General features: G+C 49.0%; 1 protein-coding gene across 3 annotated transcripts in view; it reads left to right on the plus strand.

Moving 5' to 3' along the window:
• The first annotated feature begins 24422 nt into the window (after window positions 1-24422).
• LOC145520691 (uncharacterized) overlaps window positions 24423-27865 on the plus strand; it is a 41382-nt gene continuing 37939 nt past the window's right edge. For 2 of the 3 annotated variants that reach the window (XM_081527806.1, XM_081527808.1), the window contains exon 1: window positions 24428-24639. The gene's annotated coding sequence lies outside the window, so the exon portion shown is untranslated. Of the gene's footprint in view, window positions 24640-27865 lie in introns of all 3 variants that reach the window. The other variant, XM_081527809.1, reaches the window with a different exon arrangement.

Raw genomic sequence — 27865 nt, forward strand, 5'->3', positions numbered from 1 at the left:
CCCTGATCAGGGATCACACTTGTGCTCCCTGCAGTGGAAGCATGGAGTCTTAACCATTGGACCACCAGGGAAGTCCTGCTTCAGAAGGAATTGTTGTCACCCCACCCCAATCATAGGCATGGTAACATTCACAAGTGAAGTATACATCTGTGGGTATCCTTAGATTCCAGCAGAACTAACAGTAAAATCTCCGGCAGGGGAGTAAAGCACAGAGGCACTTAATAATTGCCATCACTATTAACAGGACAAGGTTCGTGGGTACTCACTGAGCACTATGGCAGAGACAAGCAGGCTGCCAGCTCCGAGAAGTTCCCTGGCAGTCACCAAAGTCACCCCTCTCTCCCACTCCAGCATCTCGTCGGAATGCAAGGGATGTGATTGTATGGATAGACCTGACAATGCTGTTTATAAAAGCAAGTCTGATTCTTACAATGTTAACACCTGACAAACTCTTACTAGTTTCAAGGCACTGCCTTGGAAGTTGAGCTGTGGATCATCCCTTTCTGATCATCCATCTTCTCTGCCGATTAACTAGTGAAACCTCCTCCATCTCTGCAGGGAGGGCTTAAGAACTGTAGGGACCTGGTTGGATATTTGTATTCCAATCAGGGTCCATAAGTGCGCTCAGCGTCCTCGTTTCTTGTGCGCTAGTTAATAGTGTAAACATGTTTGTGGAAAGCCATGGAGTCTGAGCCCTCTGTTGAGCATCCAGTTCCCAGGATTAAAGAGGCAGCAGGATATTCTTCCATCTTCAGAGCAGTCTCTGGGCTCCCCCTTGATGAACTGACAGAGGCTTGTGATGGAGGTTGAACAGGTGATCCAGCGGGCACGTAAGCATTGTTACAGCCTCTGTGACTTCCTTGGTTATCTTTGGAATGCAGTTTGACAGGAAGGTTCTGGCTTCCAAATAATTCATGTTTTATCGGTCCTTCTCGTGGCCCGCCCTCCAGTGCTAATCAATTCGGAGCAACCTAAGAGGTCTTTTGGTGAATGGTCATTTCAGCTCTTTGTAAATACTTCTGAATTGGGACATTTCTCTATGAACAGCCCAGATAAACAAAGGGTCCAGTGTATTGGGTTTAGTTGGTATTTTTAACAAGTTTGTTGAGCTGGCCTTCTTCATACCAGTCCATTCTTGGAATTCTAGACATGACTGCTGGGAGCCATCTGAATGCTGTCTTTAAGCCTAAAGCTTTTGTCATCTGTTTTCTTAGCAGCTCCACCCTGAGTTTGTGGTCCAAAAGCTCTAGATGAGAAAATTGCTTTCCGGGTTTGGACTAGGGGATTTTCCTTGTCACAGAAGGGGGACCTTACTGAGGTGTTAATACATTGCTGCCTGAGTCAGTATTAGGAGGTATGAGGTTGCAGGAGATTGACTAGCAATGTCTTCGATGGACACAGACGAGGAGTGGACTAGTAATGTCTTCCATGGGTGATAACCTGCTGTCAGTCTGTTACCCTGTAGCTACCGCCCTAAGGTCATTCCCCACCAATACCTGAAGCTAGATATTGGGGGTTTCCCAGCACCTGAGTGAGGTGTCCTATTAATGAAAGAGTCGCCTGAGGAACATCAGGAATTAGCCTCTGAATTCAACAATGTCTGAGGCTAGAATTCCCTCTCTCCCCAGTGAAAAGTACCTTTTCTGCTATATATAGTGTTCATCCTGCATTTTTAAAGTTTTTCCGGTAGCATAGACTTTGGTTCTGTGAAGGATCTTCCAGATACTGGCATCTGAGCTGATGGCTGTTCCGTAGGCAGACAGGACCTCCCCCACAAATCTCTCCACTAGAGATAAGAACTTTTAATACAGATTAAACCCCACAGCGCCAAACTTGCAAAGACTGGGTTCATCGCTTATGCTAGAACATGAAGGCTTCACAATATTGACTGGGATGTATGCTGCTAAACAGAAATCTTCTGGTAATAGTTTTTATAAGAGGATTTGATTTGGGGATAAAATTTCATTTATGATTTTTGACCCACTCGTGCCTTTGCATAAAATTCTGAAAAACTAGGGTAAATAGTTAGGTGCTCTTACTGACTTCTTTTGCCATGGGTATTTTTATACATCATGGGACAAAGACCCTTTTGGCTCATGGCAGACAGATTTTTTTTTCCCCTGCTTTTAAGGGAATTTTATCAACGAACTCAATGGATATCATTTTTTAGTCTTCATGTTTCAAGGATGATTTCACTTTCAAGTGTCAAAATGCTTAATCCAGTTTCAAAAATCAACTTCGGTTCTGCTCAGAAATCAACATGTCATTAAACTGCTGAGATTCACGTGTGAGAATACAGGGGTGGGTGGGCGAGTGGCATGGGGTGCCCTGGGGACCGTGCTGAGGGTGGTTACAGGAGTGTAGGGGAGAGGGCCTTGGGCAGAGATGTTGGCACGCTCTGGGTACCACCTGCAGAGGAGCAGTGGGGCCCTTGAGATGCTGCAGAATGGACCATCCTGACCAGAAAGCAAGAGTGTGCCTATTTATTCCTCAGTGACTCTCAAAGTCCCCAGCTCCCTTGATTCGGGTGAGCGGTTCAACATGCGGAGACAATGAGTGCAAACATCTCCGCTTCTCAATCGGTGCAGCTCGATGCCAGGGGCTCGGCTGACTGCAGCCCTGACACCACCGTCTTGTCTTCTGTCCCTCCCGCCAGCCTCTCCCCAAGCTGAGTGCAGTGCCTTGCACCTGGTGGGACCTCAATACAGTCTTGTTGAATTGAAATGGGTCCTTCATGCCTGGTCCTTATATCCCAGCACCTGGGGGGGGGGACCCATAACAAAGGGCTTTCCATGGAGCCATTGACGGCTCTGAATTGGTCCTTAGCACACCGCCTCCCCTGCCCCCCTAACATCTCTGACATTGACGCGGTGGATCTCCCCACCCTTTACCAGTCAGCACATCTGTCGTGTCGCTGGTACAAAGGACAGAGCTGGGTAGGGGGCAGGGGGCCTCGACTGAAGTCCGATATAACTTCGCCAACAAACCCCCACTGTCTGTCTGTGTGATGCTGTTGGCACAAGAAGGCCCGTCCATCTGTGGGTGCGGAAGCGTGTTTAGTCGCCAGCTTTGGGTCAGTTTTATATATGTTTTCCTTTGATGAGCTTCTGTAGCGTGTGAGGGTATGAAATCAATTTTAGGCCTATAGGGTTTCTTACAGACTTGCCTGGATCTTACTTTCCAGAGAAGCAAACAGAAGCGTGATCCAAAATGAAATTAGATCTTTCTTTACAGGGTAGAGACTGTGTGTTTTCTGAGTTGCAAAGCAAGCAAGCAAACACAACCTGGTTTCCTAGATAACACGTTCTCAAACTGTTTATCGGGCTCTGCCTTGCTTTGGGGAATCAGAGGAGGAGGGAGAGGCTTCAGGTCTAAGAGGAGGTGGAGGAGGGGGAAGCTGGGGGTCTTGGGCCCAGAAGAGGCCGAGTGGAGTGAAGGCAGGAGGGGCAGGAGCTGCAGGGAAGCCCACACAGGAGACTGGTACAGGCTCCCCTCCCCCAAGACTTCGCTCCAAGTTCCACTGATGGGAACCTTTGGGGTTGATTTATCAGTGGGTTCCTAATCCCCCCAAGGAAAGCAAGGAAGCAGTGACCACAGGACACCCACAGAGGGAGAAACTGGAGACTTCTGTTTATCCAAATGAGTTCAGTCTACGATTAAACGCCCTCAGGCCAGAACATTTGCATTTGTGGTCCAAGGTGCCTGGCGCCCAGGCCGAGTGCAGGGTCTAGGGTGGGCTCCGAGCAGCAGCCCACCTCCCTCCCGGCCGTCCCCTTGGGCTACCATTCCCACGCCCAGAGCAGCGTTTGCCCAGCAAGGACCCGTCCTCTCACCCTCTAGGGCTCTAGAGACGGATGCTTTCAGGAGAAAGCAAGGCCCATCCTTTCTAGCCCCACCCACCTCAGGCCACTCAGCCAGCTTCCCCAGTAGCGAGACTGGGACCACACTGAGGATTTTACAGTTCCATTCTGCCTGAGTCCGGTGCTGATTCTGTGTGCTGACTCCTGCCTTCCTGAGCGTCCCTATCTGTCCCCAGCACATCTCCCTGCATGGCCCAGGCCACCACCTCCCCGGCAGTGAGGCTGCCACCGAGTGGCCTTGTTCATCCTTTCATTCACATCCGTCTCCCTGAGCACGGCTGCGGTCAGCCTGCCACGTCTCAACCCCAGTCAGCAGTTCAAAGACGTGGAACAAAGGAAAGGAAAGGGGGACCCCAGAGAGGCACCAGGCACCATCACTCCACAGACACCCTGCCAGCTCCTGCTCCCTCAAGGTGGAGGAGGTCTGTCTTCCTTTATTCCCCATCTGCAGAGACCAACCTGTAGAGACACAAACCCCACCTCCACCCTGAGGGTCCACCCTTCGAGTCTTCACCCTGCCCCCACGCTGGAGGTGTGGGATCGTGGTCCACTCCAGGAAACTCGGAAGTTACTTACACCACCCTGGCCTCGTCCTCTCTCCATCACCTCCCCGGGACAGTGCCACTAGCACATAGCATATTTCTGTAGGAAAGACCTTTTAGCCTGAGACTCTCCCATCAACCTCATTGACTGTCACTTTGCAACCCTCCCCTTGTAAGGATGACCTAGGTCTCAGGTGGCCAGTGCATCTCCTGAGCCCAGGATGTTTGACCATTTGATCTAGGAGAACAGGAACAAAGAGCATCTCGAGGAAAGTCAGTTGTATTATCACACACAGTTCTGTTTAAACAGAATGAGGTAGAATATCGAGGGGAAAAAAAAAATCACAGGAAGGAAGAAGGGGTTTAAAAATAAAAGAGGTGACATTAAAAGAGAGATGATCCTGCTTTTTTTTTTTAAGTGATGCTTTAAAATATCTGGATCTAACAAAGAGAAGACAAATAGATCCTTCTCTTCCTAAGACTTAGGGTAGCTACTGCCATTGATTGAGTTTGGCATCCCAGATGAAATCTGAGATCTAATCAGTGCTCAGCAGAGAGTCCTGTAATTGATTATTAATGTCTATCAAGGGCATGAGGAGGAGGAGGACTGGCTCAAGTGTCATGCATTTGCCATCTTTCCTGACCAGGCTTTTCCACATCCGCCATCCGTCCTCCTGCCCTCAACCTGAGAAGATTATGATGAAGGTAAAACAGGGAAAGTGTAGCTGGACCTAACTATGCTGCAGTAAACTGACTCAGCCATTCATTCAGTTGTGCATTGTTCATTCAAAAAGTCTCTCCATGGTACAAAAGGCCAGTATATTGGAGAAGGCGGAAAGCAAAGACTTGCTGCTTCAAATCCCTTTGCATCTAATTTCAGAGATAGAACATGAAATATAACTGATTACAGCACAAGCAATCGCTAGTTATACTATGTGCTTCAGTGCAAGCTCAGTCGATTGAGTCCTGTCCGACTCTTTGCAACCCCATGGACTGACTGTAGCCTGCCAGGCTCCTCTGTCCATAGGATTCTCCAGGCAAGAATACTGGAGTGGGTTGTCACGCCCTCCTCCAGGGGATCTTCCCAACCCAGGGATCGAGCCCATGTCTCCTGTGGTGTCTCCTGCATTGCAGGTGGAGTCTTTACCCCTGAGCCACTGGGGAAGCCCCAGTTATACTATAAGACACCCTAAAATAAAAGATGCTCAGTGTGATAGGTGATGGTTGTTCAGTACCTGATGAGCAGTTTATAAGTATTGTTTGTTTTCTCGTGTGTGTGTTCTGTCAGCAGTTAAATGCTTTCCCTCAAAAAGCACAAAAAGTAATGTTTGGGGGGGGTGAAGGAAGAGGATAGGGAAAAGTCCCGGATGGGTCACCAGATGAAGCTAAACACAAAGATCTTTGGCAGAGCTTTCAGATAGACCCATAGGATATGTGGGTTGTTTTCCATGAAACCATTCGTGCTTTTGTGATTTCAGGATTCTGTGCAAGGTAACCTTGGGGAGAGACTCTCTCTGCACTCTTTCAGCTCCTCATTTCATTTCTGAAGACAAGCGGGATTTACCTAATTGCAGTAACCTAAGATAGAATACCCTGCAGTCGGGGAATTGATGAAATATTCCACTCAGAAGTTTATGTAAGAAAACCAAGTCTCTTTCTGAAGTGCAACTGTGGTCTCTGCTCACTTTCCCTCCTTTCCCTCTGGCGAAGGAGACAGGCAGAGGGAGTCAGCCGGTGCCAGGAAAAGCACGTTGGGAAGATGTCTTGCATTTCCCCCAAAGGTTGGTCATTTTATTTTGTATCATTGTCTAACACTGTTGAGAAGGTTGTGTGCCTCGGCGTCCTCTGTGCGGGTTCTGTGGATGAATGGGGGGGTGTGCAGGAGACCCAGGGCTTCCGCTCGGGACCCCCGCGGGATGCCTCCTGGGGCTGTGGCTTTAATATGCAGGAGGGAGAGAGGACAGCCCCGTCACACTGTGAGCATCAGTGCTAGTAAATCTCCACACATTCAGCTAAAAATAAGGCTTGTGAAGTGCTTGTTCCTTCCTGGAGACAGACCCTGTTTTCTTGATCCTCCCTGGTCATTCCGGGACCAGAGCAGCATGGCAGAGCTGCTGCCTGCTGAGGGAGAACCAGCCTTCCAAGACCTGGAAACTGTCCTTGCTTGTTTCGGCACTGCCGAAGCGCCAGCCTTCTGAGTCAGGAGGCTGACCGGGTGCTCAGTTTTCTTTGGCTTTTACAGTGGTCTCTTGTGCCCCCATTTCATTTTGCGACCCCACATAGGTCCCTGTTCCAGGCTCACATTTAGCCTGTATCTTTCAGCCCCATCACGTTGGATGATGCTGTGTCGTTTGTGACGGCTGACATTGGCCTCTCACTGTACTTGACCCTATGAGGTGTGCAGGGTACAGCGACGAAGGCAGCTGCCTGGGGCCCCTTAAACGAGAAGACAGTTCTGCACCGAGATGCTCCTTTTCTCTGTGTATTTCCCATTCTGGTTCCTCCCCTGCCCTCAAAATCCCGAACCCCAGCCACCTACGTCTACTTCTCACTGGCAGACACGTCTCTCTACTTTGTCCTGCGAGCCCCTGTCTTGTGAGTTCTGCCTTCAGCTTGTGTCTCAGCTCTGACCTTTCCCTTCCACCCCCACTGTCCTCACCCGAGTCCCCACTCCGCACCCTGACAGTCACCTCCCACACTGGAGCCGTCATCAGCATCTGACGACCGTCTCCTCCCATGGGGGTCTCAGGCATGCCAGCCCCGGTGCCCGTCTCAGGTGACTGCCCCATGCCTGCCTGTCATGAGCTGCCTGGTGGTCCCCCCAGCACTCCCCTCTGCCTTCCCCTGCTGGGCCATCCTGCGAGGCCCAAATGCCATCTCTGCCAAAGGCTCTCCCTGGTCCCCCTGCCATCCTCTGTGTTTCATCATGTTTTCTGGACACAACTGTTGCATCTGTTATCTTATTCTGCAGTTTCGTATACAGGTGGTCCCCAACTTATAAGGGTTAGACTTAATGGTTTTGTAACTTTGTGTCAGTTTGGAAGTAAACACACTCAGTAGGAACCGGAGTTTAGATTTTGAATTTGAATCTTTTCAGAGCTAGTGATAGATCGTACGATCTTCTCTCATGATGCTCACAAGGGCCTCCAGCCACAGCTCCCAGTCAGCCTCTTGGTCATGAGGTCTAGGCAGCCAGCACACTCACAACCATTCTGTACCCAGACCACCTATCTGGTCTTCACTCTAAGTGCAGTATTCAATCAGTTACATGAGAGACTCAACACTTGATTATAAAACAGTGTTTGGGGCTTCCCTGGTGGCTCAGTGGTAAGTAATCCGCCTGCCAATGCAGGAGACATGGGTTCGATCTCTATTCTGGGAAGATCCCATAGCCATGGAACAACTAAGCTGGAGCACCACAACCCCTGCACGCGTGTACTGCAACTACTGAAGCCCGCACACTAGAGCCCGTGCTCCGCAACAAGGGAAGCCACTGCAATGAGAAGCCCACACGCTGCAATTAGAGAAAAGCCCAGGCAGCAATGAAGACCCAGCACAACCAAAAATAAATAATAATTTAAAACAAGCAACCAGGCTTTGTGTTAGATTTTCCTCAACTGGAGGCTAATGAAAGTGTTCTGAGCACGTGTAAGGCACACTAGGCTAAGCAAGGATGTTTGGTAGGTTAGGTAGATTAAACAGATTTTCACCTTCCAATATTTACAACTTATGATGGGTTTATAGGGAGATAACCCAATCGTAAGTTGGGGAAGATCTGTACTTGCCTGCCTGCCCCCGCCGGCCCCCACCAAACCATCAGCTTCCCAAGGGCTGTTCCTTATGCTTCTTGGAAGGTTTGTGGAGTGAATTTGAGTCTGTTCAGTTGGTTGCAGCCCTAGAAGCTGAATGACCTCAGGAATTTTAGATGAAAGTGGTTTCTCAGAGTATCTTAAGCGTGACTTGAAAATTAGGGAAACCACCTTCGTTATCAGTTTTTAAAGGTGAGGGACAGAATAGAGGATGTCCATTATTAATAATAGTTATTACTATTAATTGGGCTTCCCAGGTGGCTCTAGAGGCAAAGAATCCACCTGCCAATGCAGGAGACATAAGAGACATGGGTTCAACCCCTGGGTCAGGAAGATCCCCTGGAGGAGGTCATGGCAACCCATTCCAGTGTTCTCACCTGGAAAATCCCATGGACAGAGTAGCCTGGAGGGCTAGAGTCCATGGGGTTGCAAAGAGTCAGACACGACTAAAGCAGCTTAGAACGCACTGTTTATTAATAATCACACTAACATTCTCTCTCTTGCCTCACCTTTTTTGCAAGGAATTCCAGTTATCCCTCTCCCAACATCCCATGGTCCTGCATTGGGCCCGCACTGATGCCCCAGCTTTATGTCAGGCAGCATCATTGCATCCACTCAGCCCCGCACGTCTGCTACGCTGTCCTCATTTCTTGTGCTCCCCGCCTTCTCTCCTCCTGCTGCCCCTGTGCCTGCTCCAGCGGCATGTGGGTCCAGGCCTAAGATCTTGCTTTTCCTTTTGAGGAGAGAGTTGCTCATCCCTGTGGAGGCAGTGAAACGGGAGCTCAGAAGGCAGAGGCAGGCTGTCCATCCCCGGAGGAGTACTTCCAGGCACACTAGGTGTATTGTTTTTTGTTTGTTTGTAAGTGAGACAAACGTGCTTTTCAAAAGACAGCGTGTATGTGCGTTCGCACCCCCTGAGTCGGCTTGAACATCTAACACCTACCAGCTCCCTGACGGGAACATTCGTGGCAGATAAAAGGCATTAAGAAGTCCTAAGAGTGAAGCGGGATGAGTCACGGGGAAAGCAAGCCTTGCCAGCGCCGCGTGGAGCAGCGGGTTGCAAAATTTTGCTCACACCTCATGCGAAGCGGGGGCTGGGGGAGATCCAGGGGTGGGTGTAACAGTCTCCCTCCTTCAAGGTCCCCCCCACCACCACCTCCCAGCAGACCCAGGACGCCCTGGCTCCCTGCATGCCCTGCTGGGCTCATCTGAATCCTGAAGGCTTTATTTGCCAGCTGTGGGCTGCTTTTGCCCCAGACACGTGAGACCGAACCATGAGTGGTTGTTTGTCACTCTGCATCTTTTATCACCACCCTGGGAAAGCAGCGGGGGGGCGTGGCCCTGCCAAGGAGGCTGGAGAGATTAGAAAAGTTGCCTGCCTGCCGAAGAGCTGAGAAGATTTACAACTGGCCATCACAGGAAAAGTGGGTTTCCAGCGTCCCTGGGCACGCAGTGTGTTCTCTTTAAGGTTCTCATGCACCCTGGCCGCACCTGCCTGCTCTCAGCATTGCTGGTTGTCTTGTACCCCCAGGGACAGGGCGGAGACTGGCACCCAGTCCTCGGTGGGGCCGGGGACTTCAACAGAGCCTGCTGCATTTTGAGGTCTGCTCAGTCATGCTCAGAGCTTCTCTGGAAACTGTGGGGTTCACCAGGAAGACTGGAATGAGCGGGGGAGACCGTCATGATGGGAGCGGGGGAGGATGCCTAGACACTTGGTGGGAGATGGGCTTGGGGAGCAATGAAAATGACTGACTTGATGGGGAACGGGATTGGAGCAGCTGGGGAGAGTTCTTGAAACCCCTAAATGTTCCTGGAAGAGCCTCCCCCCTGAAGCCTGTTGTTTGTGTGTATCCACATATCTCTAGAACCTGTGGCCAGTGCTTCAGGGGCCTTCACAAAAGGGGGGCTCAGAGCCACAGGCTTGCCTTTCCCCAGAGGCTAGTGAGAACCTGCGGTCACAGCCTCACAGGAGTACCTGTGCACACAGCTAGGGACCTGGGACGAGATGATGCTGGCATTCAGTTCAGCATGCCCCCTTCCTATTACTGAAGTGAGTTGGGGCTGTAGGATTAGCCCATGCTTTGATATAATACTGCTTGGGGGTGCCTCCTGCCTGTGCTGGGGATACACCAGGCGCAGCCATGCTCCAAAGACCATTTTGTTTTCTGAGGTCAAGCTCTTCTGCAGAACCACCGATGCCTTTGGCTAGGTTTTGGGAAATTCAGTCACGGGCGGACTGTTGACTTCTGTGGTTATGAGAACTCCGGGGCTCTGGGCCAGCCCTCCGTGCCCCAGCCTGTGGCTCGGAAATTCAGTCAAATATGGGAAGCCTAGCTTTTCACCCTCGGAGTCCCAGTGTGACTCTTGTAAGGAAATGCGCCAAGAAAATGTGTTTTCATTTTTATTTATGCAAAAGCAGGAGATGGCAAATTTTAAACCCTAATTACAATCAAACCTGGAAGAAAGCTCACAAGAGTTGAACAACTCATTGGAGCCTTGCCTCTGTCTTTTTGTTTCTGTGTAGGTCTGTTTCTTCATAATTGCTGGTCTCACTAACAGAACGCAGTGTATTTGGCCAGGGTATAGAGTTCCCATTATTTGTGAGACCACAGTAGCCCCACTGGAAATTCAGAAATGGGACTTGTTTTATTAGAAAGTTTGAAAGAAGGTATCAAAAAGAGGGGCTTCCCAGGTGGCTCAGTGATAAAGAATCCACCTACCAATGCAGGAGACCCAGACTCGATCCCTGAGTGGGGAAGATCCTCTGGAGGAGGAAATGGCAACCCACTCAAGAACTCTTGCCTGGAGAAGCCCGTGGACAGAAAAGCCTGGCAGGCTACAGTCCGTGAGGTCACAAAGAGTTGGACATGACTTAGTGACTAAAACAACAAGAATCAAAAGGGGAGGAAAGGAAGAAAAACAAAGAAACCAGCCACAGATCTGCCTCAGCAAACACCCCAGCCACTGTGTGCAGCGGCGTAGAAGCAGGGCATTGCTGTAGCCAGCTGGCAAGAGATGGCGGTGTAGACTCCTTCTGCCTTATTCATCTGACAGGAGCCCTGGGACCTGCATTCATCATTTGGGGCTTAAACAAGGGATGTCATTGGTAGAAAGGGTTTTCTTTTTTAACCACTTTTTCAGGTACGGTGTTTTCCCCCACTCCCCCCCCCCCATACTGCGATTTACCCAGGAAGTTAATTGCCTTATTCTTTTCCATTGACCTTGAGAGGATTTCATATCTGAGAAAAGTGACATTTTGGTTTTCTCATTTAGAAGCACAAAGGAAGTTGGGAGAGATAGTGTTTGAACCTGATTCACACTTTGGGAAGAAGTGCTCTGGTTAAATTACAGGCTCCTGGAACTGGGAGCAAAGATAATACTGTTAGAGGTGTGCATTAAATATGATTAATGGGACAATAGGGATAACATCGACGCCCCTTTGTGAGGACAGCGGTGACTCGCATTTCATGTGTGAAAACGCGTGCAGGTTGAAGGATGCGAGTCCATACCCGTGAATGTCTGAGATTGCTTAAACTCCCCACTTCCCTGGCAGGAGCAAGCAAGCCTAGAAACCCGTTGCCTGCAGCTTCTAAACATGCTGTTTCAGAAAAGGGAGGGATGCTTTCCCTGAGAAACATGAGTAGAAATGCCAGCCCTTTTGTGGAGGGTCACTGTGAGAAGAGTTAATGGAAAGAAAAGAACAGCAGACATCAGTAGCCTGGGAAGACGAGGGGCCTAAACCAGCCTGAATCAATGATCGTGCTACTTGACATTGGTAAAGGATGGCCAGTTTGGTTTTGCCTGTGAAGCAAAGGCTCTGGTTCCTGTCGGATCCCACTCCACCCCGGAGCCGGGCTGAGGGCTGCTCATTTGTGGTGCCAGCAGAGGCTTCTGGAACACATGTGGGTGATGCTTTGGCTAGCCTCATCTCTAGCAGGGAGAATCGAAGCTCTTATTCAGCTGACAAGGAAAACCCATGTTTAACATGTAGTCATTCTGGAACGCTAATGATGGCGGGGCAAGGGCAAAATGGAGCTGTCACCTGGTGCTCTTGGGGATTTGTGATGTCTTAGTCTCTTCAAAGATGAATAAAATATAAGGTGGGTAGGACTTTCCTTATATATATATATATATAAAATTTTTTGGCCACATGGCATGCAGGATCTTAGTTCCCTGACTGGGGATCTAGTCCACACCCCCTGCATATGGAGTCTTAACCACTGGACCCCAAGGAAGTCCTTTGATAAGACTTTTCCTGGGTGTTAGGGTGATGGTAGATGCCTCCCCTTACACCCTACAAATTGTTTACGGGCTCATGCAACGATCTTGAAAGGCAACACGAACTTGAAATCATGTGTCTTTTCAGCATCAAAGTCAGAGTAGCTTTTTTGGTTTTGTATACGTCAAGTAAAAAACAGAAGAGTTAATAAGTTAACCCTTTTGGGGAATTTTAATTCTTCTGTTTCTTAAAAAAATACTTTGTGGAACTTCTCCAGAGGCCCAGTGGTTCAGACTCCACCTTCCAATGCAGGGGCTCAGGTTAGATCACTGGTCAGGGAAGTAAGATACCTCATGCCACATGGTGTGGCCAAAAACATAAAGAAATAGGACTTTAAAGAAAAGATTGTTTAAAAACATACTTCGTTTACTTTTTTCTTTGGAAAGCACCACAAGTGACTATTTGCTTTCAGTTCTCTCCTAGATTCTGATTTATCTTCTAAGCATTAGAACAGAAATAGTTGATATTCACCTGACTTTTAAAAATGAAATTTACTCTTTTAACCTTTATTATTTTTCTATTACTATTATTATCACCAGTACCCATGGCTCATTTATTGGGGTTTGAAAAACAAAATCGATCTTTTAGTTCTTCTCCCCCAGTGTAGACCTACCCTCTCTGTTCACCAGGTCCGTCAGCTAAAAACAGTTTGAATAGGTCTTGTTTATGTCTGAGTCCTTTCAAATGACTGATTCCTACCCAATAACTCCCAGGCTGGCTCTTAGGCACTTGTCTGCCAAAATATGCTGACTGCCTCCCTGATAATGGGTGGTGTGTTAAGAGCTGCTGAGGGGCTCAGCAGGATCTGGGGCCAGGTTATCACAGGATCACGGTAGGGCTGACCCCTGGACAGGCAGCACCAAACACAGGGGACTGTCCACTGAATCAAGATGGGAACCGGGGCGGCTCTAGGTTCATCAAATAAAGTGTATTCACACATGTGTATGGAATCTGGAAAAATGGTACTGATGGACCTATTTGCAGGAAAGGAAAGGAGAAAGCAGATGTGGAGAATGGACTCATGGACACAGTGGGAGAAGGAGAGAGTAGGACAAATGGAGAAAGTAGCATCAACCTGTATACACTCAGGTGTAAGATGGACTGCTGGTGAGAGGTTGCTGTGTAGCACAGGGGGCCCAGTTTGGTGCCGTGATGACCTGGGGGAACGGGAGGATCCAGGGGGCAGGGGGGTGTATGTATAATTATGGCTCATTTGCATTGTTGTATGGCAGAAATCAACACAACATTGTAAAAAAATTTTTAATATATTTTTAATGTGTTAATAAAGCAAAAATAAAGGATGGGAACAGAGGTCTGAGACAGGGCAAGTGTGCTGAAGAGTCAGGGAGAGAATTAGAAGGAGCAGAGGTGGGAGACTCTGGGGGTGTGCGAGCAGTAGGGACAGGGTCTCTGACAGAGTGTGAGTAGAAATGTGGGAAAAAGAAGCAGCCAGCCAGGAAAACAGCTGATAGGTTGCTGACAAGCAGGCATGCTTTCAAAAGGCTATTTCCCAAACGTGGATGTGGGAGACGCCGAGAAATGGGAACACCAGGCATGATCCACCTGCAGAGGCCTGGACGTGTTGGCAGACACGGCGGGCAGCCACTGCTGAGACGCGGGGAGTCAGTCCTGGAAGGTTTGGGAAGCTGAGAGGGAAGGGGTGAGCAGGATAGACTTCGTGGTGACCGCCCAGAGAGGGCTGGCTGTTCCTTATTATGGAGCTGCTTTTTTAATGATGTGTTATCCTTTTAATATATTTTTGGATTCCAGGTGTTAAAATTTTTTTAAAAATTTATTGAAGTATAGCTGATTTACAATGTTTTGTTAGTTTCTGGTGTACAGCAAAGTGATTCAGTTATATATTATATATATTATGTATTTTTCAGATTCTTTTCCATTATAGGTTATAGGTTATTACAAGATATTGAATATAGTTCCCGGTGCTATCTAACAGATCTTCGTTGGTCATCTGCTGTATACGTAGTAGTGTGTATCCACTAATTCCAAACTCCTAATTTATCCCTCCCTTTTCCCTTTGGTACCATATGTTTGTTTTCTAAGTCTGTGAATCTGTTACTGTTTTGTCAGTAAGTTCCTTTATGTCATATTTTAGATTTCACACATAAGTGATGACATGTGAGTATATGTCTTGCCCTTTCTGACTTCATTTCACTTAGTATGATCATCTCTAGGTCCATCCATGTTGCTGCAAATGGCATTATTTCATTCTTTTTATGTCTGAGTAGGATTCCATTGTACACACACACACACACACACACAGGATCTGCTTTTTGTAGCTGACCGATCAAGTGCCTGCAGCCCGACCTCTGAGGAGTCACCCTGCACACTGTCCCCAGCCCCCTTTGTGACAGTGTCATCAGCTGTCTCTAGCGCTCCAGGGTCTAACTTTCCTCCAGAGACACAGTCAGGAAGGCGAGGGCAGTGTCGCTGTGTCAGTGATGGGAACTTAGTAAGTAGACAGAGGCTTCACCTCAGCCTCCAAAGTTGAGGAACTGCTGTTGAAGCCAATACCTGGAAAGGGGGAGCTCCTAGACTGGGTAAAAGAACCTGAGGCCGTCAACACGTGTCTGGAAAGAGGATGTGTGAAGCAGGCTTTGGAGTCTCAGAATCTAGAAAATTTTAAGGAGAGTACAATCCCATCTTTGCCGGGTGGAACAGTCTGTTTTTTGGGTTTTTTTTAATCCTAGTTTTTCAGTATGTGCTGGGCGTACTGTATGTTCCTAGACAAGCAGCAACCAGACAGAGGTGAGAAGAATCGGGAAACCAGTGTGGTTCCAGTGACTCCCCAGTGGTTGTCTGGCCGCCACGACATCAGGCTGGAGGAGCTCAGAGAGGTCTGAGCATCTGGGCTCATGTGGCACCAAAGGTGGCCCCTCAGGCAAACTACAGGTCTCTCCACATGGTCACTTCCTTTAACTCTAAAATATGAATGGCCACATCCCGGATCACAGTAGGATAAAACAAAAGCGGAAGGCCCTTTACCATCGTTTGGGGAACACAGGAATGGTGCACTCTTGGGATATGGCTCAGAGAGGAGCCCCAGCAGATGTTAGCCACTGTGGCCACACTGTCACACCTCAGCAGTGGCCATGGGGGTGCCACACACCCACGTGGCAGGCACGATCTCATGCTTCGCGTGAATTAACCCAGCCCAGCTTCATATTGCAAGTTATCAACACACTCCCTATAATCAGAGATCTGAAAGGTACATTTGTATAACTGCCACCAAGGAAGAAGGATGGAAGAAGTGGAAAGATGCACAGAAGGAAAGTTGTAAGGATAGATGGTGGGTGAATGGATGACGGCTGGTTGGCTGGATAGAGGTTAGGTTGATGGATGGAGAATGGATGATGATAGGTGAATGGATGGATGGACAGATGGAAAGAGGGAAGGAAAATGTATCCACAGTCCAACCTCTATTTGACCTTTTGATCTTCCTCACATAGCAATACAAAGAATCAGTAAGACGTTGTTTTCATTAAAAAAAAAAAAAAAAAATTAGGCTCCTACTATCCCTGGTCCATACTCCTATCCCCATAGAGCTCACTCCTAAGAAAGGACAGTGAACACAGCTGTAATGACTTGAATGCCCAGAGGAAGTGATGAGGGCCCTGTGTAAAGGGCACATAGAGGAGGTGTAGTGACTGCCCACTGGGTGTGGATGGTGTGGATGATGTGGATAATACTCCATTGAAACACCGCCCCTCCCTTGTCGGAAACTGCAGATAATTTCTCTGGTTTGAGTGTAGTTTCCATTGGAGGTGGTGGGGAGACCTGAGGGAAACAGTAGAAAATGTAGTTTGGGACCTTATTATGAACAGCCCTAAATATCAGCCCAAGAAACATGGTGTTTTTTTTTTCCTTCTGTTGAGCATGAAATTACTGGATCCATATTTTGGAGTATTATGCTGCGTTTACCATATGCACCAACATCAATTGACTTCCAAGGCCAGTCGTTTAATGAAAAATGCAAGTTGCAGAAAAATATGCTCAGCGTGATATCACCAGTGGAGAAATCCCATGCAAAACAGCTCTTGTGTGTTGGTATTCTTTGTGGGTCTGAGGACCACACTGGTCTTCTAATAGTGGTTGCCTTTGGGGCGAAAAGAAGGAACTCAAGTTTAAGGGCAGGGAATGCTGAAGGGTGACGTCTGCATTATTTGGTAATCTTTCAGTTTTATTTTCACAAGGAAAATGTTATCTTGCCATTAAAATGTAATTTTAAAATTCAAAAGATAATGGAGTCATTGGCTTACTTCCTAGCTCGGAAATTTTCAATTGGAGGTTGCATATTCCAAGAATTGGGAAGATAGTCTCTGAAACCCAACAAAATCCAGGGATGAGGAGAAAAAAAAAAGCCCCTGTCCCCTCAAAGCCTCTTCAGGCCTCTTTCTCACAGGCCCGAGCAGCATGATTGGTTTCGTTCCTCACTGGTCAGTTTCAGGTGATGAGGACGGTCTTCACCCACACTGACCTTGCAAGATCGTTTGGCGAGCGTGTTTGTCTCTTTCCTTGGCACCAGGATCATTTTCTTGGAGAGTCTCTGTGGACGTTGGCAAATAGTTTTGGCCTTCTTCCAAGAGATTGGGTTTATACCAGTCTAAATGAGGCAGGCATTTAATCAGTCACCCAGGGAACAGGCTCGGGGCTCTCTGGTGTCTTCTTTATAATTAATTTTTAACATTTGTTTTCAGTATAAAATTTGGGCCTTTATCCTCTTTGAAATAAAAACATAGCATGCATATTAGACTGGATTGGCACTAAACTTCACACAGCCTCCTTTTATTCCCTTCCAACTATTAACTCCTATTAAGCGAGACAGAGAGATAATAAGATCCCCCTGCCCTCCCCCGACTCGCTGGCTTGCGCCACGTCTCATCCTCTGTAATTGCCTTTGGTGGCCAAACTCTGTCCTGTTGTTCATGTGCATCAGAGGCTACCTGTCAGAGACCCAGACACCTCCCAAGCCGCCCCCTCCTCTGTGTAGCCCCTCCCGGGCCCCAGCCCTTCTGCTCCAGTCTCTGGGAGGTCCTGGCTGACCGAAACTCTTGTTAACCAGACACAGGGGTTATTTCTGGATTTTGAACTCTGGGATTTAAACTTGGACTGCTGGAGATTCTTTCCTGTTTGTTGGATCTGCTCTTGGCTCCCAGGAGCCCAGGCCTGGACCAAGGGGACCAGAGACCTCACAGTGAACCTTGGTATGTGCCGATACCTGGAACTTGATTTAAAATACAACTTCTAAGGCAGCCCTCCCCAGTCTTTGTGGCACCAGGGGCCCGTTTCGTGGAAGATGATTTTTCCCCAGAACAGGATGTGAGGGGGGGATGGTTTTGGGATGATTCAAGCACATCACATTTATTTCACACTTGATTTGTATTGTTATTATATCTGTGACATCAGCTACACCTCACATCATCAGGCATTAGATTCTGGAGGTTGTGGACCCCTCTTCTCCGGCCTGTCCCCAGACCTACTGAATCAAAGTCTCCAGGGTGAAGGGAAAAACCATTGACTTTTTTCTTTTTTGAGTTGTGCGCTATGCTTAGTCACTTAGTCATGTCCAACTCTCTGTGGCCCCACCAGGCTGCTCTGTCATGGGGATTCTCCAGGCAAGAATACTGGAGTGGGTTGTCATGCCCTTCTCCAGGGGATCTTCCCAACCCCGTGATCGAACCCAGTCTCTCGCATTGCAGGCAGGTTCTTTACAGTCTGAGCCACTAGGGAAGCCCTTTGAGTTGTATAATTATTTGCAAGTTACCCAGTTAAGTGATCTATTTTGTTTTCACATTCTTTCAGAAAACTTTCAGCATAGACACAGCTTTAGCTTTAAGGATGCGGGGCTTGCCCTCAGGGTTGCTGTAGAGCCTTTGCGCAAATGATGAGCAGGGACCCATTTTTCCTGACAGCCACAGGCCACACAGGAGACGTGGCCTGGCCTGCAGAGCTTCAGCCCCAAGTCCCTCCTTGGCCAAGAGTTTTTGTGCAGTTAACAACCTACACAACTGCACATGGCAACCCTTCTGACTCTGTGCTCTGACAGAGAAAATAGCTACCGTTGAGGACCTACTTGTGTAATCATAAGGCCAGGCATTTTTTTATTACCTTGTTTTTATCTAGAACCCTGACAGCAACTCTAAAGGTTTTATGCTGAGGAAACTGAGTTTCAGAAAATTTGATCTTTCTCAGTTGACACAGTCAGAAAAAAGGAAAGCCAGATTAAGACCTGAGCCAGGCTCTGACAAGGCAAGCAGTTGGATGGATAAGAAATTATTTACAGTCAGTACTTTGCTTCTCCAGCAAGGCCATGGGTCATACCTCATCCTTCTTCTTCCCTCTGAGAAACCTATTAACTCAGAAGCCTGGGAACAGTGCTCCAGGCCAGGAGTTCACTGCTGTCCTTGCTGTGGGAGCTATCAGAAACCTCAGGCCTCCAAACGCTGAATGAGTAAGTGTTTATGGCGCACCCAGGGGCCCGGCAGAAGGCATGTGACACAATAGAGCATTAAGCATCGCATGTTTATTATTAGCAAAAGCGTCACACTGTCCAGCCAACCACCATGATTAAAAGTCCAGTTTCTCTTTTATTTTGTGTAGGGATGTAAGCAGAAGGGATCAGGAAATTGGAGTCAGCGATGACTGTTGGTGGCTTTGTCCTGTCCCCTTGATTAGCGGCTTGGTGCTTTGTCCCCTCTAGAGTCAGAGGTTGCCCCGCAGAGCGCTGACTTGGCAGGTGGAGTGTCTGATGGCTGTTGAGTGTCTGCTTGGTTATCCAGGGCTGCACAAGGAACCACCTCAGAACCAGGTGGCTTTAGAAGCACTCGCGTTATCCCCTGTCTGCCGGACTGCTGGGACTCAGCTGATGCAGGGTTGGCTCTGCGGGGTCCCGGTGCTTCAGGATGTGGCAGCTGGGAAGCTGTGCTGTGCTTGTCTCTCATTCTCCATGGACCCGTGAGGAAGCCAGGCAGCTCTGCTCACGGCAAAGGTAGAGGAGTGAGAGGGCAAGCGGAAACACACCAGACCACTTGTGATCCAAGTTCCGGACCGCATGCCGTCACTGCACCTCGGTCTGCTGGCCAAAGCGAGTCACAGGGCCATGTTCCCCGCCCCCACCCCTCTTTAGCGGAAGGAGTCGGCAAATTCACGTGGCAGAGAGCAGGGGTGGAGGGTCAGAACCAAGCCCATAATGCCCCCTACCCCTCGCTGGAGGCTCATCTGGCGGAACCTTCTTCCACTGCCCTCCCACTCACAGGCAGTGAGGAAGCCTGGAGGACCCCTTCCTCGATAATATCCCCATAGATGTGCTCTCACACAGCACAGAATTCACCCAGAGAGCTGCTCCCATTTTCAGAGAAAAATCTGTCCCACCTCAGCTGTTTTCCATTTGATTCTCAAAAGCTTTTCAAAGGAACGTTTTCTTTTCTTTTCTTTTTTTTTCTAGAAATGCCTTCCTGCACACTCGTTTTGTTCCTTTTCCTTTCTGATAAATTCGGAATTATCCAGATTGCCCTTCTCAGCACGATGGTGGCTCATCTGTGGCCCTTCCTCATTGGGGGCGACTTTGGTTCTGTTCACAGAGACCCCCGTTCCCCTCTGTTAATAATGAGACGGGGCCTCAGCTTCACCCGCCCACCATGAGCCCTTAATCCCTCCATCCCCAGGTGACCCGTGAGCCATCTGGTCTTGCCCCTTGTCTCAGGCAGTTGCACCATCCCAGACTGAAAAGGCGGTTTGAGGGGTTAGCTGGTCCCCCAAACTGGTTGGGCGTTAGAATCAGCTGGGGAACTGTCTACATGTTCAGTTTCCTGGATGCCCAGGAGGGCAGAGAGGGAGGCCCGTTCATTTGGGAACCAGCGAGCTCAGTGCCTCCACTCAGGTAACACTCAGACTATTCCGAATCTTGCCACATGCGTGTGTGCTCGGTCACGCAGTCATGTCTGACGCTTTGAGACCCCAGGCTCCTCTCTCCATGGGATTTTCCAGGCAAGTATACTGCAGCAGATTACCCTTTCCTCCTCCGAGGGAATTTTCCCACCCCAGAGATCAAACCCAAGTCTCCTGCACTGGCAAGTGGATTCTTTACCACTGAGCCACCAAGGAAGCCCCCTGATTGTTTGTGACCCAGATCAGGAAGACATGGTTGCATTAAAGGATGTGCAGTGTTATCAGATGTCTTCTTATTAAGGCAGAAGCCTTGCATTCCCACAGAATCGGTAATTTCTTGTCCTTGTGTGACCTCAGGGGGCAGGGGGCAGCTCTCTTTCTGTGACCCTAAGAGTGCTGTACTTGACGAAATCAGTCCTCTTGTTCCTTCAGGAGCCCCAACAAAGAAATAGGTTCAGAGACATCCCTGGTGGACCAGTAGTTAAGATTCTGCACTTCCATTGCGGGGGGTGTGGGTTCCATTCTTGGCCAGGGAACTAAGATCCCACATGCTGTGCAATGCAGCCAAAAATAAAACAAGGTAAATAATTTTTTTGAAAAAAGAAAATGAAATAGATTTGGCACTGAGAGGTCATTACTCTGAACTTTATATTTCTCACTTTGGGCTTTCACTTGGAGTTCAAAACTCGGCGGCATAGCCAAGTAAAATGCTGTCTAAGACTGAATACGAGGGGCAGGGCAGGCCCCTCACCCCTGTTGTTTCCATGGTTAGCTAAGTGATTCCTTTGAAGGGACACTGGGCCAGAAATCACAGACCCAGAAAGATTCAGCTCATTTCTTACTCTAACCATCTTTCCCAAAGTCATTGCCCTACTCTGAACCTCAGTGTCCTCATCTAAATAGGCAAAGACTGAATTAGGTTACCTAGAATCTTGCAAAGTGTGGTCCAAGGGGGCTGGTTAGAAACACACTCCACTTCAGACCTGCCTCATCAGAGTCAGCAGGTAACTCACGTGTGCCATAAATTTTGAGAAGCGTGGTTCTTAAGGTACCTACATCAGGTGAGACCAAAGCAAGACCTTTGCATGCTGCCCCCAAAAGCTAGAGAGGCCAGCTGCTCACTGCACCCTGGGTTTCCTGGTGGGTGAGGGAGCTCCTTCTAGCTGGGATGGTCTTTCTTGGTGCTGGCTTAAGGGATGGGATGATGCAGGCAGAATGAAACTCTCTTCCTTGACTTCTTGTGTGGTTATTCTCAGGGCTTTTGTTGCACTGTGTTGCTGAAATTTCTTATATGAACTCTGGACTCTCCCAGAGCTGTTCTGTTCATGACCAGCTGTCGCATAGTTGATCTCGTCAGAGACAGAGAAACTGGGTCTTCCTCCATTACTGTTTTTCTGTAGGCTTCAGTGTAAGGTACTTTCTAGAAGCCTCAAATTCTGTGCCTTGGAAACCGCTTTTATTCTACTGTACCTTCCCTGTTGTTCTCCCCCCAGTTCCTTTTGTGAAAGCCTGTCTCAAAGACCATTCTGGTTCCTGGTGCCACCAGAGGCAAGGCCACTGCTCATTCATACCTCTGGGTTTTTTCGTACCAAGGACCAGAAGCCAAGAACACAGGAGAAATGGATAAGCTAGGACCAGTCAAGAAATGAACTGTGGTTAAAATTCTAAGCGAGCCTCACGCATGTCTGGGTCACTGGACAAGTCAGCATCACAAAATAGATTGAATGTTGAAAGAGCAGAGAGAGGCAGAAAGCAGGTTAGAGAACCAACAGCCAGGAGAGTAGGAGCATGCAGGAAGCCTATTTTCCATTACCGCTTGTCAGAAATATAGGCTGATATATGCCCAGGCAGAAAGATTATAAATTTCCCTCACTGCTTTCCTGCACTGTTTTGAAGAGGACTTTGCCGTAGACTTGGAGCTGTGTTGATTGGCAATTTATTTGTGGATTGTTTTCTGCAACAGAGGCCTCTCTTCTGGGCTTTCTGCAGTTCACTACAATTAACCGGCGGTTTGGTGGAAATTTCCTTTCGCCTATAGCCAAGTTGTACATCCCATTCCGCTGCACAGTACCACCTGCAGAGACTATGACCATTTAAATAGCAGGATAGGGGGAAGGGATAGTTAGGGAGCTGGGGATAGACATGTATGTACACAACACAGCTATATTTAAAATGAATAACCAACAAGGACCTACAGGGAACTCTGCTCAATGCTATGTGCCAGCCTGGATGGAAGGGGGGTTGGGGGGAGAATGGATACATGTATATGTATGGCTGAGTCACTCTGCTGTGCACCTGAAACTATCACAGCGTTGTTAATCGGCTATACTCCAATATAAAATAAAAAGTTAAAAAAAAGAAAACAGGCCCTGAAAGCTGATGGAAGCTTTTTTGTCCTGTGCTCTGTTGGATCCTGCTGAATTTTCCCTCATCTTCATGGTAGTGTGTCAGCTATTATGTGCTCTCCTATATGATTCTGCCCAAGAGTACTGGAGTGGGTAGCCTATCCCTTCTCCAGTGGATCTTCCCGACCCAGGAATCGAACCAGGGTCTCCTGCATTGCAGGCGGATTCTTTGCCAACTGAGCCATCAGGGAAGCCATGATTCTGCCAAGAAGCATGGTACACAAAAACTAAAGGGTCAACTTTTATTCATGTTTCAAGACCTGGTTCAGGAGCCAGGGGCGCTGCCAAACTCTGAGACACTGGATGAGGGGCACATCGTAACTTTGCTAGACCAAAGTGACATACACATTTGTGGTAGAAAATAAAGTGACTTCTTCATGCGCTGTTTGAATAAGCAGGTGATTGACCAGGTGCTGGGTGGGCTAAGGATAATGGTGAGGAGTAAATGAGATGGTGTGTGCAGTCAGCCTCCTACCAGTAAGGAGACACGTGGAATCTTTGGTCAAGGTCCAGGCCCAGTAGATGGGGCCGAGGGTCCGGATGTCGGCCTCCAAGCTCCCAAGCTCCCGCCTCCACATCCCTGACTAGGAAATGCCCTTCCTCCTTAGCCTTCTGTCTTGCATCCTCTTGTTTTTTTTATTAACTGTAAATTGCTGCTACTTGATGTTCAAGACTCCACCATCAGTTTCCTTCTTGGGGGCTCTCCCTGACTCCCTGTCACCCCTACCTGCCTCCTGGCAAGATCAATGGCCTCTCTTCTTGTGTTACCAGCGCTGTTATCATAGCATCCTTTTTTAATTTTCCTTTTTTAAACCTCAAGACTTGGGCAGAAATAGTTCTAGAAAGTAGGGCTCCTCATTCCCAACCCAGGGCTTCAGTTCAGTTCAGTCACTCAATCGTGTCCGACTCTTTGCAACCCCACAGACTGCAGCATGCCAGGCTTCCCTGCCCATCACCAACTCCTGGAGCTTGCTCACACTCATATCCATCGAGTCAGTGATGCCATCCAACCATCTCATCCTCTGTCGTCACCTTCTCCTCCCGCCTTCAATCTTTCCCAGCGTCAGGATCTTTCCCAATGAGTCAGTTCTTCATGTCAGGTGGCCAAAGTATTGGAGCTTCAGCTTCAGCATCAGTCCTTCCAATGAATATTCAGGACTGATTTCGTTTATCTTCGGTTTTATTTATTTATTTATTTTTGGCCTCACCGTTTATCACATGGGATCTTAGTTCCCCAACCAGGGATCAAACCCGTGACCCCCGTGAATTGGAAGTGTGGAATCTTAACCACTGGACTGCCAGGAAAGGTCCCTATCATAGCATTTTAAAGTGAATTGCCTGGTGGTCTTTCTCATTAGACTCTGAGAACCTCAGGTCAGAGATGATTGCATCCTTGCAGGTACCCGCCACACTGCCTGGCATGAATGTCTGTGTCTTTTCCGCCATCAGTGAGGCCTGGGTGGCTTGTTTGTGTTGAAACAACCCAAGTGCAAGATGTGGGCACGGGGGGGTTGGCATACGTGCATGGGTATTTCTCTATGCTTATTCTGTTGTGTCATAGTCTATTGTGATCTTCGTACTTTAAAACATTTTTAACTTGGCAAAGGAGATGGGGTGAGGCTATTTCAGTGACTCATGAAAGCAAGGTGGCAAGACCTTGTCAAGCGGCTGCCCTCAGTGGTGGGAAGGCCTCTGCCGAAAGTCAGAGCCCTGACATCCTGATGAACATTTCATCAGACATCTCTGGCTTGTTTCTCTCCATCAGAACCCTGACTTTAGCCATTAGTCACAAAGAGCTGCTCTGAACGGGGCTCAGAAGAGCCTAGGACATTTCAAAAGGTGAGCAGACTTCATTTTCGCACGTGGATTCCCCGTGGAAGTGAGATGGCTCTATCCAGAGACGGTGACCGTGTGAAATGCCGAGGGCTGGGCTTTGGTGAGCCACGTGGCCCAGGGGTTAAGAGCGTGGTGCTGGGACCTGCTGTCTGGGTGGGACCCCGACCGTACCCTTGACGGCCTGCTGACCCTGGGTGAATTGAGGCACTGGGGTCCCGTTGCTTCCTCACCCCGTGATGAGCAGAGCATAGTAGGTCCTTCCTAAAGGGCTGCTGGAGGATAGAGCAGATGGAAGCTTTTGGAAAGCTGTGGCACATTTTCAGCACTTGTTGCTATGGCTTCTGACTAGTCTGCCCCTCACTAGACGGGAGGCTTGGGAGGGCAGGTCCCTTCTCACTCAGGCTTCTCTGTGCATTCCCCCACACAGCGTCATTTATCAGAGAGGGTATTCAGTAAGTACCTATAGAATAAAAGGATTGCTCCTGGCCTCGGTGGGCAGGTTGGACTAAGCTGACAGTGGATAAAGAAGTAGAGGAACACATCATTTTTATAGTCACTGTTTTTTTTTTTTAAGAAAAAAAATTATTTGGCTGTGTTAGGGCTTAGTTGCTGCATGTGGGATCTTTAGTTGTGGCATGCAAACTCTTAACTGAGGCATTTAGGATCTAGTTCCCTGACCAGGAATCGAATCCGGGCCCCCAGCATTGGGAGTACAGAGTGTTAGCCGCTGGACCACCAGGGAAGTTCCAGTGTTGATTTCTTAAACGAAACAGCCCAGAGCCCTGCGGCCATGCAGGTCCATTCCAGCTGAATCTGTGAAAAGCTGTCATGCTCCCAGTGCCAGACACTGAATCAGGAAAGAAGGGCACAAGATCCGTGACCTTAGTAACGACAGGATGTCCACTTAAAATTGTATTGGCACCTGCAGACAGGCGTGGGAGCCAGCTGCTGCTTTAGAAGCCCTACATTCCGGCTCTTGCCTTTTTGGCATCAACAGAGCACAATGGCTGTGTCACTGAATCTTCTGCTGTAGGCAGGAAAGGGTTAGCATGGCTGAACAAGCCTTGAAAAGAGACAGGAAGGCAGCCGGGAGGTTTCCAGTCCTCGGCTCCCATGGTGGGTGGAGGCTTGGTGTCTGGTCTGGACCCACCCCTCTGCTGGCCAGCCCCTGCCATAGGTGCCTAGACATCTGAGCATTGGCACAGAGGGCATGATAAGCCCCTGAAGAAAGGTGGGCTCCCGGCTACAGGAGTGAGGTGTGCTTGGGGCCTGACTGCACTCGAGTCTCTCCCTGTGTCGGGGAGACACTGCTCAGCTTGCTGGGTGAGGAGGCACGGAACCTGCGGAGAGCAGCTGCTGTCGTGAGCCTGGGGCCGGCAGAAAGGGCCCTCTCGCCGGTTTCCCAAGAGGCTTTCCCTGGTGACTTCGGACAAGATCCCTCTGCTGAGATGCTGCTGGGCGGCATGACCATGCTCCTATGGGTGACAGAGGGGTTCTCCATCCACAGAACGCACCCTGTTGTGGCCGCCCGGCTTCTCCCCCCTTGTGGCCTCTGTGTGCGAGTGAGCCGGGTGCAGACCTTAATTTGGATTCCCCGAGGCGGACATTGAGGGCAGATTCAAGAGCAATTGGTTTATCTGGGAGGCGAACGCAGGCTGCGCTGCAGAGCGGGGAGGAGAGGGCACATGGGGAGGGAAGGGCAGGTGGGTACAGCCACGAGGGTGAGGGTGTCAGTGGGGCATTCACCCCCCAGCTCCCAGGCCATAAGGGCTGCTCCTGGGGCTGGTACATACCAGCATGTCCAGCCTGCCCTCTGCAGCCTCAGACAGAGAATCCAGGACAAGAAGACTTGGGTGCCAAGGGTATGTGAGCAGCATGTTAGCAGTACCTGCTCCGTTTGGCTGGGGGAAGGGTTGGAGCCACCCAAGGGTCAATGGACAGATGAATAGATAAAACACAATGGGGTCTCTGGATACAGTGGAATATATTTCAACCTTAAAGAAGGAACATGCTACAACATGGATGAGCGTTGAGATCCTTCTGCGAAGTGCAATAAGCCTGTCATGAAAGGACAAATACTGTGATTCCTCCTCTGTGAAGTAACAGAAAAATCATAGAAACAGAAAGTAGAATGGTGCTTGCCAGGAGCCAGAGGGGGAGGAGGAAGGTAGGGTTTCATGGGTTTGGAGTTTCAGTGTGGGCAGATGAAAAAGTTCTGGAGGTGGGTGTTGGTGATGGTGAATGCACAAAACTGTGCATTTAGAAATGGTTAATTTTCAGTTACACATACTTTACTCCTATTAAAAAAGGAGGAAAACCAAGGCCCAACATCTGGGTAGCGTCCCCAAGGCTGCTCGGTGGCTGGCCGTCCCCGGTGGGGCCAGTAAAGAGCCCGAGGTGTCTGCTGCCACCGCAGGTGTCAGGAGCCCTCACTCGGCCTGTCACCTCCTCGCCCGCTGAGAGCTCCATGGCACAGACAGAACAGGGTGCCCTGCTGTCAGAGCTCTGGTCACTTTGAGACAAGGATGATGGCTCACCTCTCTCTGAGTTCCCCGTGCTCCAGTTTTCTCTTGAGGAAACTGAAACACACACATTGGGGACCTACTATGTGCAGGAAGTTCCAGATGCTGAGAAAATCGCACCAGAACCTCTGCCCCTTAGTTTGTGTCTTGGGGTCAGGAGGGCCTGTAGACAGGGAGTAAGTGACATTTAGGCCAGAAACCTGGAGGATGGATTTACCAGGCTGCTACAGGGAGGGGGCTGAGCTGGAATTGGGGGAAGGGTGAGCCATCCAGATGGGGAACAGTGGGGGGCATGGGAGTGGCCTTGAGGAACTGAAGGGTCAAGGTCATAGAGGAGAATGACACGATCAACTTGGCTGTCATAAAACCTTGCTGCAGAGTAGAGCAGGTTAGACTGGGTGGTGGTTAAGGAGAGGCGGCCAATGGGCAGGGCGCTGGCATCTCAACAGCAGCCACATTGCTGGTCTCGCGTGAGGGTCTCGAATGACGGTCAGGATATAGAAACACTTCAGTGTCTTTGGATGAGAAGAACATCTGGATGTCATAACCTCTATTTAAATAGAATTGGCAATATATTTAATCAGCTGTAATGAGGCCAGATTTATATAAAACACAGAAGCCACAAACTGGAGACCTCATTTTAGATGGTTTGGAGGACAGCAGAGGTTGAATGACTGTCCCTGTGCCTCTTCTGGTTCCCAGGGCAC

The sequence above is a fragment of the Giraffa tippelskirchi genome, chromosome 9 (genome assembly GCF_054371585.1).
Source record: "Giraffa tippelskirchi isolate mGirTip1 chromosome 9, T2T-mGirTip1v1.2.pri, whole genome shotgun sequence".
Classification (NCBI taxonomy): Eukaryota; Metazoa; Chordata; class Mammalia; order Artiodactyla; family Giraffidae; genus Giraffa; species Giraffa tippelskirchi.